A 10,092-nucleotide genomic window follows, 5' to 3' on the forward strand; every position below is an offset into this window, starting at 1 on the left:
AAATGGCCAACTGAATGCATGGTGCAAGGAATGATAAAAGCCACAATGCGATAAGCATCCTTATGAAGAGAGAAAGAAGACAGCACGGGGATGGCTTAAATTTTCTGATTGAAAACTCTTTCTTTCTTTTTTTAAGTTTATTAATTTATTTTGAGAGGGTGAGTGAGCAGGGGAGGGGCAGAGAGAGAGGGGGAGAGAGGATCCCAAGCAGGCTGCATGCTGGCGGCACAGAGCCCGATGTGGGGTTCAAACTCATGAACAGTGAGATCATGACCTGAGCCGAAACCAACAGTCAGATGCTTAACCAACTGAGCCACCCATGTGCCCCTGAAAATTATTTCTAAGCTAGAATTCTATTTGTAATGTGGTATGAAGTTACAATAAGACGTTTGCAGACAGCAAAAGATTCAGTATGTATCTTCCACGCATCATTTTTCAAGAGGCTGGTCAGAGCATGTGCTCCAAAAAAGAGGATATAAACTAAAAAGTTAGAAAACATGACATCCTGGACACAGCAATCCCAAATGGAAGAATAAAGAGCCCATGACATTAGCTGTGTGGGAGGCCTGGAGAGGAGGTAGTCCGGACTGGAGCAGAAGGAGGAATGTGGGGGTGAGAGGGGAATGGAATAGATATTTTCTGGCATGTTTGAACATTTTAAAAATTATGTATTCAAGTATGTAATCACGGACCAAACAAAGTAAACAAAAGAATTTATAAAATGTTTATTAACTTTCAGAAAAACTAAAAGTTGTACCCAAACTAACATACTGCTTGACTCCAAAGCAAATAATATTTACACTGTCATAATAAGAAAACACTAACTATTGATTCAATTAATTAAAATTATGCGGTGTGGGGTGCCTGGATGGCTCAATCGGTTAAGCGTCCGACTTGAGCTCAGGTCATGATCTCTCGGTTCATGAGTTTAAGCCCTGCCTTGGGCTCTGTGTTGACAGCTCAGAGCCTGCAGCCTGCTTCGGATTCTGTGTGTCTCCCTCTCTCTCTGCCCCTCCCCTGCCCACACACACCCAGTCTTTCTCCCTCTCTCTCTCAAAAATAAATAAACATTTTAAAAAATGAAAAAATATATATACTGTGGGGTGCCTGGGTGGCTTAGACGGTTAAGCGTCTGACTTTGGCTCAGGTCATGATCTCACTGTTCGTGAGTTCAAGCCCCCTGTCGGGCTCTGTGCTGACACCTCAGAGCCTGGAGCCTGCTTCGGATTCTGTCTTCATCTCTCTGCCCCTCCCCTGCTCACGCTCTCTCTTTCTCTCTCTCTCTCAAATAAAATAATAATAATAATAAAATTTTAAAAATTAAGAAAAAATTACACTGTGAATATAGGAGGAGGAGATTCTGGGGAGAAGAAGGAAGAGAGTTTAGTCTTCATCTCCCATGGTAGGATGTTGGTAGATAATGTCTAATACCAACAAATCCAAAATGACAATAAATTCATACTATGTAGAAATATCAAGGTAAATATCAAGTTAAGCAGCTGGAAGAGTTCATTGTGATTACTTTGGAAATAAAACAACTGGGGGCACCTGGGTGGCTCAGTCAGTTAAGTGGCCGACTTCGGCTCAGGTCATGATCTCGCACGATCCGTGAGTTTGAGTCCCGCATCGGCCTGTGTGCTGACAGCCCAGAGTCTGGAACCTGCTTCAGAGTCTGTGTCTTCCTCTCTCTCTGCCCCTCCCCTGCTCACTGTCTGTCCCTGAAAAATAAATAAACATTAAAAAAGAAAAGAAAAGAAAAGAAAAGAAAAGAAGAAAAGAAAAGAAAAGAGCTGGAAAAAAATTAGAGTGAAAGCACTGTACGGACCAAACAAAATACTTAACAGAATCATTTAACCTGAGGTCTACCATGTGAGACTCCACCCTCTTGAGACTTTCAGGTGCTGTTCCAGGTGGGGGAGCTGGGGTTGAGGAACACTGAGCAGACAGGGTTCCAGACCCTGCACCTACATCAACCAGAGCAATAACCTTTTTATCTAGTTTGCCTTGTAGGCGACCATGTAAGATTATATTTGAAGAGAGTTTTACACTACCTTAACATATCAGTGTTTGAAAATTATTGGTTCAGAAACGTGGCACTGGAGAACACTTCCAAAGCAAATATACAAACCAATAAACCACCCCAGCTTTTATTGCTGCTTTCTGGAGTGGAGGCTTAGATCGGCTGGGGATACTAGTGAGGAGAAAATACTGTCAGCTTCAGACAATGCCCCTGGCAGATAGAGGCAATAATAGTCACAGGATGTGACGCTCCGGTGAAATAATATACCGGCCCTCGGAGTTATCATCCACCAGGTTTGGAAGTCTGGCTTCAGCAACGTGGGAGAGCAATAGCTTTAGGTCCTGGAATGCACATTCAAAACATGCCAAAACTACACACGAAAAGAGAATCAGCATCCACACTATATAGAGGTCAAAAACTCATAAATATAAGGGAAGCTATGGGAAGAAAGAACGATCTTTGAGATCCTAAATCCAAGGGCACTGGGAAATATTTATATTCATGGCATAAATAAACGTTTTTAATGTAGTCAAAAGTAGAAAAGGCCAATGTATACGATGCAGGTTAAACCAGGACTGAGTTAAAAGAGCATATTTCAAATTTAAGTTAGGAATTTGGAAATTTCCTGAGATAGTCCCAATTTCATGTAATTTACTCTTTTTAGCAAAGGTGGTTTATTAAAAGTACAATAACGTGACTTAATTTTTATACTTTCATAGGATTTTTATGTAAGTAAATTCACAAATTTGCGGGAAAAATCCTTTTATCAGGCTAAGAGTTGGAAGTCCCCCGATACTCATTTCCTTTAGGGGCCATAGCAGCTAGAACCCAAATAAACAGGAAGAAAACTTAATACCCTCTATACACAATAAAGCTAATTCTTTTAGCATTAATGCTTCCATGAGTGGCGAGGCTGGCGCTGCCTATTTGAGTTGGAGAGCAAAAACAAACAGCAAGTGAAACTGCCAAGGAGGGAAGGCGTTTGCAAGAGAAGGATTTATGTGAAGGTGGTCAAAATACAGCTTCCAATTATATATAAATAAGTTCTGGGGAGGGCCTTCTGGGTGGCTCAGTCAGTTGAGCGTCCGACTTCGACTCAGGTCCTGATCTCACAGTTAGTGAATTCGAGCCCCGCATCTGGCTCTCTGCTGTCACCACAGTTTGCTTCAGATCCTCTGTCCCTCCCCTACTTGCGTGCACATGCGCACTCTCTCTCTCTCTCAAAAATAAAGAAACATTAAAAAAAAAAAGTTCTGGGGATGTAATGTCCAGCATGCTGATTATAGTTAACAACACTGTATTGTATATTTGCAAGCTGTTAAGAGAGTACATCTTAAAAGTTCTTGTCATAAGATAAAGATTACAACTGTGTGAGGTTATGGATGTTAACCAAATTTATTGTGGTAATCATTTTGCAATATATACATACAACAAATGTATGTATATACAACTAAAACTTATACGATGTTCTATGCCAATTATATCTCAATAAAACTGGAAAAATTAAAACTAAAAGGGACAGTCATCATGCATTCAATATATGTTGTTACTATACACTTTTTGAAAAGATTTTCAAAATAGTTATAATTTTAAATTTTGCTCAGAATAAAACATTCAGTTTGTTCTTGTGGGAACAACAAAAAAGAGGATTCATAAAATTCATGTGACAAAGAATAAACTCTATAGCTGGTTCTGTGGTTATGGAAATGCAGAAAGTTGAAAGTCCTGCTTCTAAAAAGTTCCCCTTTCCTGGGGCGCCTGAGTGGCTCAACTGGTTACGCATCTGATTCTTGATTTCAGCTCAGGTCATGATCGCACGGTTCCTGAGACTGAGCCCCACGACGGACTCCACGCGGAGCGTGGAGTCTGCTTTGGATTCTCTCTCTCCCTCTCTTTCTGCCTCTCCCCCCTCTCAAAATATATAAATAAACATTTTTTTTAATAAAAAATAAAAAGCTCCCCTTTCAGATAAATTTTGTGATAATTTCATGTTCTTCACATGAACTGTGAATCCACTCCAGAACTCTGAAATCTCCCAGATGCATCACAAATTAGGTCAATTCAGATTGTGTGTTGAGAGAACTTACTGATTTTTTTAAAGAGAGTATATAGAAATTGTGCTACTGTGATTTTTTTCAAAACCTTAATCCTGAAAGTGCCACTTGGACTCCTAATGCATAAGGAACATAATTTTTCAATATTAAAAACTATATTGATATAATTTATTAAATGGTTAAAGGAGAAATAACATGACTATCTAGTTAAATAAATTGACCAAATCTTATGTATATTCTATTAAAACCCTAATAATAGAATTCTGTATATATAATTGTTCTTAATATATTTAAAAAAGCTCTATCTCAAATCAACAGCTATTATGCTTCCTGGTGAACCTATAAGCATTCCTGTTATGTGCAGGGACAATTTACCATTATTTTGTTATAGTCTATAACCAAGAGAAATAATAGGAAAGATAAAAATACACCTAGAACCTACTATATCTCAAGTTCTCCATTAAGATCTTTTTCTGGTGCGCCTGGGTGGCTCAGTCGGTTGGGCGTCTGACTTTGGCTCAGGGCACGATCTCGCAGTCTGTGAGTTCGAGCCCTGCGTTCGGCTCTGGGCTGATGGATCAGAGCGTGGAGCCTGCTTCCGATTCTGTATCTCCCTCTCTCTCTGCCCCTCCCCCATTCATGCTCTGTCTCTCTCTGTCTCAAAAATGAATAAACATTAAAAAAAAAATTAAAAAAAAATCTTTTTCTGGATTACTCATCTCATTGAATCTTCGCATTTTTATGAGATAAACACCAAGTCATTGATGAAAAAGGAAACTGAGAATAAGAAAATTTAACTCAGAGTTGTGGTAACATATCCAACAAGTAGTAGTCAGAATTCAACATCAGCTAGTCTGACTCCAAAGCCTGGTTCTTAATTAGTGCACTACTAATTTAATCAACAAATGTATATTGAGTGTTTACCACAGGTCTGGCCTATGGGTACTAGAGATACAGTAGTATATAAAAGAGATCAAATTCCCTGCTCTTGTGGAGCTTACAATATAGAAATAAAAATTTTAAACACTGATTTTGGAAAGAAAGGCAAAATTATTACCAGTTCACGATATAAAGAAGACCTATACATTTCAAATGCATAATTATAAGAAGTATATATACATATGTATATACATATATACATATGTATATATGTATATATAAGAAGTATATATACATAAATATAAGAAGCAACAATACACTGGGAAAATAGAATACTAATTTTTATTTATTAACAGCAGAAAAAGGAGAAAATATTCATGTAACTTATTCATGTAGAATTTTCCAAGGACTTATATAAAGAAAATCTTAAAGGAATGAGTTTCATCAAAGAAGATAAGTAAATGAATATTTCCCTCTAAACTTTCTGTTAATTTTTTCAAACTTTGGATTGAAATGTAATTTAGTACCAATGAAAATACTAATAGTAAACTTTTTGGGGTGCCTGGGTGGCTCAGTCGGTTAAGCGTCGGACTTTGGCTCAGGTCATGATCTCGCGGTTTGTGAGTTCGAGACCCGCATCAGGCTATGCTGACAGCTCAGGGCCTGGAGGCTGCTCCAGATTCTGTGTCTCCCTCTCTCTCAGTCCCTCCCCCCCGCCTGTGTGTGTGTCTCTCTCTCAAGAAATAAATAAACATTAAAAAAAATTTTACAAAATACTAACAGTAAACTTTTTGTTACGTGTCAAAATTATATAAAACCTCGTGTGAAAATGTACACAATGACAGAGGCATTCTGAAAAATGAGAGACGCGATAGTATTACCTTTACTAGGTAGTAAATATTTCATAAAACTACTGTAACAAACCACGTTGGAACTGGTAAGTGAATAATAGATTATTAAACCATAATAGAAAATTAAGAAATAGGCTTACAAAAGAAAACTGAACGTTTGATAAAGGTAACAATTCTAATGAGTACAAAAAAGATGGATTAATCAAAAATCTTGGGGGTAACTGGATAACTGTTACAGTCATGTACGGATACGTAACAAACTACCCTAACACAAATGGATAACCATCACCATTTTATTTTATCTTGTGATTTTGGGGGTCAGGAATTTGCGTAGGATTTGGCTGGGTGATTATTTTGCTGCACGTGGCAATGACTATGTCACTTAGTGGTATTCAGCCAGCAGCTGAGCCAGTCTTGCGTGTCCAAGAGAGCTTCACTCACACGTTGGACACTTCAGCAGAGAAAACTACAAGACTGGGCTCCTCCTGGCTGCTCTTTCTCAGGTAACCTCAGGACCTCTCCATACAATTTCTTTATCAAGCCCATGACAACCTAGGGCTTCGAGAAACCAACATAGAAATTAACGCTGCCATCAAATCCTAAGTCTGGAACTGACAAGCATCATTTCTGCTGTACTCAACTGGCCAAGGCAATCACGAAGCCAGATCAAATTCAAGAGGAGGGGAAATAAAGTCCACGTCTCACTGGACTCACAAATTTGTGGATGTCTTTAATCTTCCACACTAGCTAGCTAAAACCAAAACCAAAACAACAAAGCTATAGACTACCCTCCCTCCTCACATCAAAATAAATACAGAGAAACCAAAGATTTAAATGGAAATGAATGAAGCAATCACTAAAAGAAAATGGATGAAATTGTAATATTAATTTATTGTAATTGTAATAGCAATCCATAGTGTTAAAGGAATCCAAAAAGTTTGCTAAATTTAACTTCTTTAAAAAATTTTTTTTAATCTCTTCTCGGCCTTTTGGCTAAGATCAAGTGTAAAAAAAAAATTTTTTTTACACTTATTTATTTTTTGAGACAGAACACAAGTTGGGGAGGGGCAGAGAGAGAAGGAGACACAGAATCCAAAGCAGGCTCCAGGCTGTCAGCAAAGAGCCAGACACGGGGCTTGAACTCACAAAGTGTGAGGTCATGACCTGAGCTGAAGTCGAACGCTTAACCGACAGAGCCACCCAGGCGCCCCACTAAATTTGACTTCTTATAACATTCTTAAGCTTCTAGGTGGCAAAAAAAAGAAAAATGCCATCAGAAAATTCACAAGACAAAGGATGAACTTCTGTTTCTGTCTGTGATGGAGTAAGTGGTACCGAACTATCACTTCCCAAATAAACAACTGTCTTCAGACTCTGGACTATAGGCAGCCCAGAACTATATTGCCTGGGGGAAGCAAACAGATGAAGTGGGCCCAACAACTGTCCTGACTTTCCGCTTGAGCACCTTTCTGGGTACAGCTGCCAGATTTAGCAAATAAAAACAGAATGCCCAGTGAAATTTGAATTTCAGAGGAGGAAAAGAAATTTCCCGGAGTGATGCCTTTGCCTATGCGTGAAAGGGACTGGAGGCACTGGCCTTAGATAGATGCGTGGATAGTGCATCCGAGGAAGAGGCACAAAGGCAACATATGTGTGTACAGATCCTGCCACAGGGTAAATGTGTAGCAGGGGTTGGAAGAAATTCGCGTGTGAGTACTTCAATGTTCTTAAGGAAGTAAGAAGGAAGGGGATCATCAGAGGGCGGGGATGGAGAAGGAGGTTTGTTAGGGATTTGAAGAGAGAGGAGAAAGTGGAAAAGAGTGGTATAGGAAAGCTGGATGGTGGATGGAGCAGAGAAATACAGTGAGACTGCCAGGCAGCATTAGGCCATTTGATGTGTGTAATTACGAATTTAAAATGGAGCTAATAGCAGGGTAGAGTGCTTTCTTTCAACCACAAACTATGAAGAGTTAGTAGGTAGGGAGTTAGATTTCATCAGAGTTGTGTTTTTCCAAGTTAATGTGAGAGAGAGGCAAAGGAATTGAGGGTACGTGCACAGAAATGAGGATAGTGGTTGTTACAGACTTGAAGACAGGAAGGGATGGATGTGAAGGACAGGGAAGATGTGCCGGATCAATGGGCTGGACATCCTAAGGGGGGCGGGTGGCACCTGGGTGGCTCAGTCAGTTAAGCTTTTGACTTTGACTCAGATCATGATCTCACGGTTCGTGGTTTGAGTCCTGCTTCAGATGAATCCTGCTTCTCTCTCTCTCTTCCTGTGTCTCTCTCTACCCTTCCTCACCTGTGCCCTCTCTCTCAAAAAAAAAAAAAACCCAAAAAACAAACAAACAAAAAAAAAAAACAAAAAAAAAGAAAGAAACAAAAGAAAAGAAAAAAGAAATCCTGATGAGGTGAGAGAATTGTTAAAGTTGAACTTTAAAGGGAGTGAACTGGAATGACAGGAAGTGGGGATGTTAAATTCAGATAATAACTAAGTGGCAATTATTGGTAATGATAAGATTTACGACCTGATTGTGGGAATGGCTGGCTGAGGTAGGGTAAAGGACAAAATCAATGGAGGAAAAAAACCTCAGAGGGATTGAGCAATCAGGCTACTGGAAGAAACATATCTGCTTATTATCAAACTACCAAGAATTTACACAGGAGAAGTGTGAGAGAGAACGACTCTGAGCTGCGAAATAGAGGCTTTTTATTTGATCGATTTCTTTTGATTGATAGGATGACAGTGTAAGTAAGTATCGGCCAAGATACGTGATGTGTTGGACGAAGACCCAGACAAACACATTCTGCCGAGATGTTCTCCATTCCAGCTGGCCCTCAGAGGGCTTCAGGTTTATGCTGCACTGAGGAGTAAAGGTTAATTTATCTGGCGCTTCCCCCTGGAAAGCCTCCCAGGATGAGGCTGGCTTCCTGCAGGGTGGGGCTGCTTGGCAAGCATCCTGAGAAAGTACTGAGGTGGAGGGGCATGATGGGAGGCCAAGGCTCCATACATCAGACACCTGGAACTGCAAGATTTGCACCTGAGCTCCTGTTCACACCAGGGAGGGTCTGGTCACACTGCAAACAGGAATGCTGAGAAGGCCTGACGGCAGAAGTCCAAGGCTTGGACCGCAGGCCCTCGTCATATCAGAGCTGATGCCTACCTTCCTGCGTGCAGTTTATTCGCCCAGAGTTTAGATGGTGGTCTCGCCAGATCACTGTGCACTGTCTCAGACAGCAATTGGCCAAGAAGGGACCTCACACCTCCTCCTCTTCCTGCTTCTGTAAGTTTCTCTGAATAAACGCTATTCTGGGTCTTGGGTGTATGATGTGGAGTCATTCTGCCTGTGTGTACTCTCTCGGCAGCCATTACCAAACTCCCCTCTTTTCTTCTTCCTAGCTTTGTATTTCAAAAACAAAAAGAAAGAAACAGATATATATTTCCCCTAACCATACATACAATGCCATGCACTGTAATGACTTGTGTTGTGAGGGTTTGAGGAGCTGGACTGGGAAGTCCAACAGAAGAAGGAAACTCAAAGCAGGAAGGCATTGTCAGTATCACACATGGCTTGTTACGGCAGGGAGAACAAGTGTAAATTTCCCCACGCATCGATCATACTCCAAAGTTATGGTGGATGTCAAGGCACTCTGTTCCGCTGATTCCCTCCCGGAAGAATTTTTGCACAATACTCCAGAGAACCACTTGGTTAGTTGTAGTTAGCACCAAACATCCTCACATATGCCTTCTGTGATAAGGAATGTGTTGATTATAATATTTGAAGAACATGGATCCTGGGCAGCAAACACTGGCTGGGGGGGGGGGGGGGGCGGGCAGTGCAACACATCTGAAATGTTTATTTAAAACAACAACAACAACAGGAGCACCTGGCCCACTCAGTCAGTAGAGCATGCGACTCTTGGTCTCGGGGTTGTTAGTTCAAGCCCCATGTTGGGTATAGAGATTACTCAAAAATAAAATCTTACAAAGAAACAACAGAAACAAATTTTTAGAAGATCTACTGGCTTCTCCAATAAATGCATAAATCAATAGGATCTAACGTCTTTTTTGCTTCTACTTCATTGTCACCAGTCACATGTTAGCAGACCTGGGTAAATTACTGATGATATTTAAAGCTGAATAGAATCCATACCTTGGTTTTATAATCCTCAATTCCATGGTGAAACTGAGCTATTATGAGATTACCAACAAAAAGGAGATACTATAGTGTGGCACAGTATTATGGCTTTTAAAGTCAAACAGATGTGGATTTGTATCCAGTTACCA

At 40.2% G+C, this 10,092-nt stretch overlaps 1 pseudogene; it reads left to right on the forward strand.

Annotated features, from left to right (window-relative positions):
• The first annotated feature begins 6,777 nt into the window (after positions 1 to 6,777).
• LOC113602938 (uncharacterized) lies at positions 6,778 to 6,860 on the forward strand (annotated as a pseudogene).
• The last annotated feature ends 3,232 nt before the right edge of the window (positions 6,861 to 10,092 follow it).

This window comes from Acinonyx jubatus, chromosome B4 (genome assembly GCF_027475565.1).
Source record: "Acinonyx jubatus isolate Ajub_Pintada_27869175 chromosome B4, VMU_Ajub_asm_v1.0, whole genome shotgun sequence".
NCBI classification, from domain to species: Eukaryota; Metazoa; Chordata; class Mammalia; order Carnivora; family Felidae; genus Acinonyx; species Acinonyx jubatus.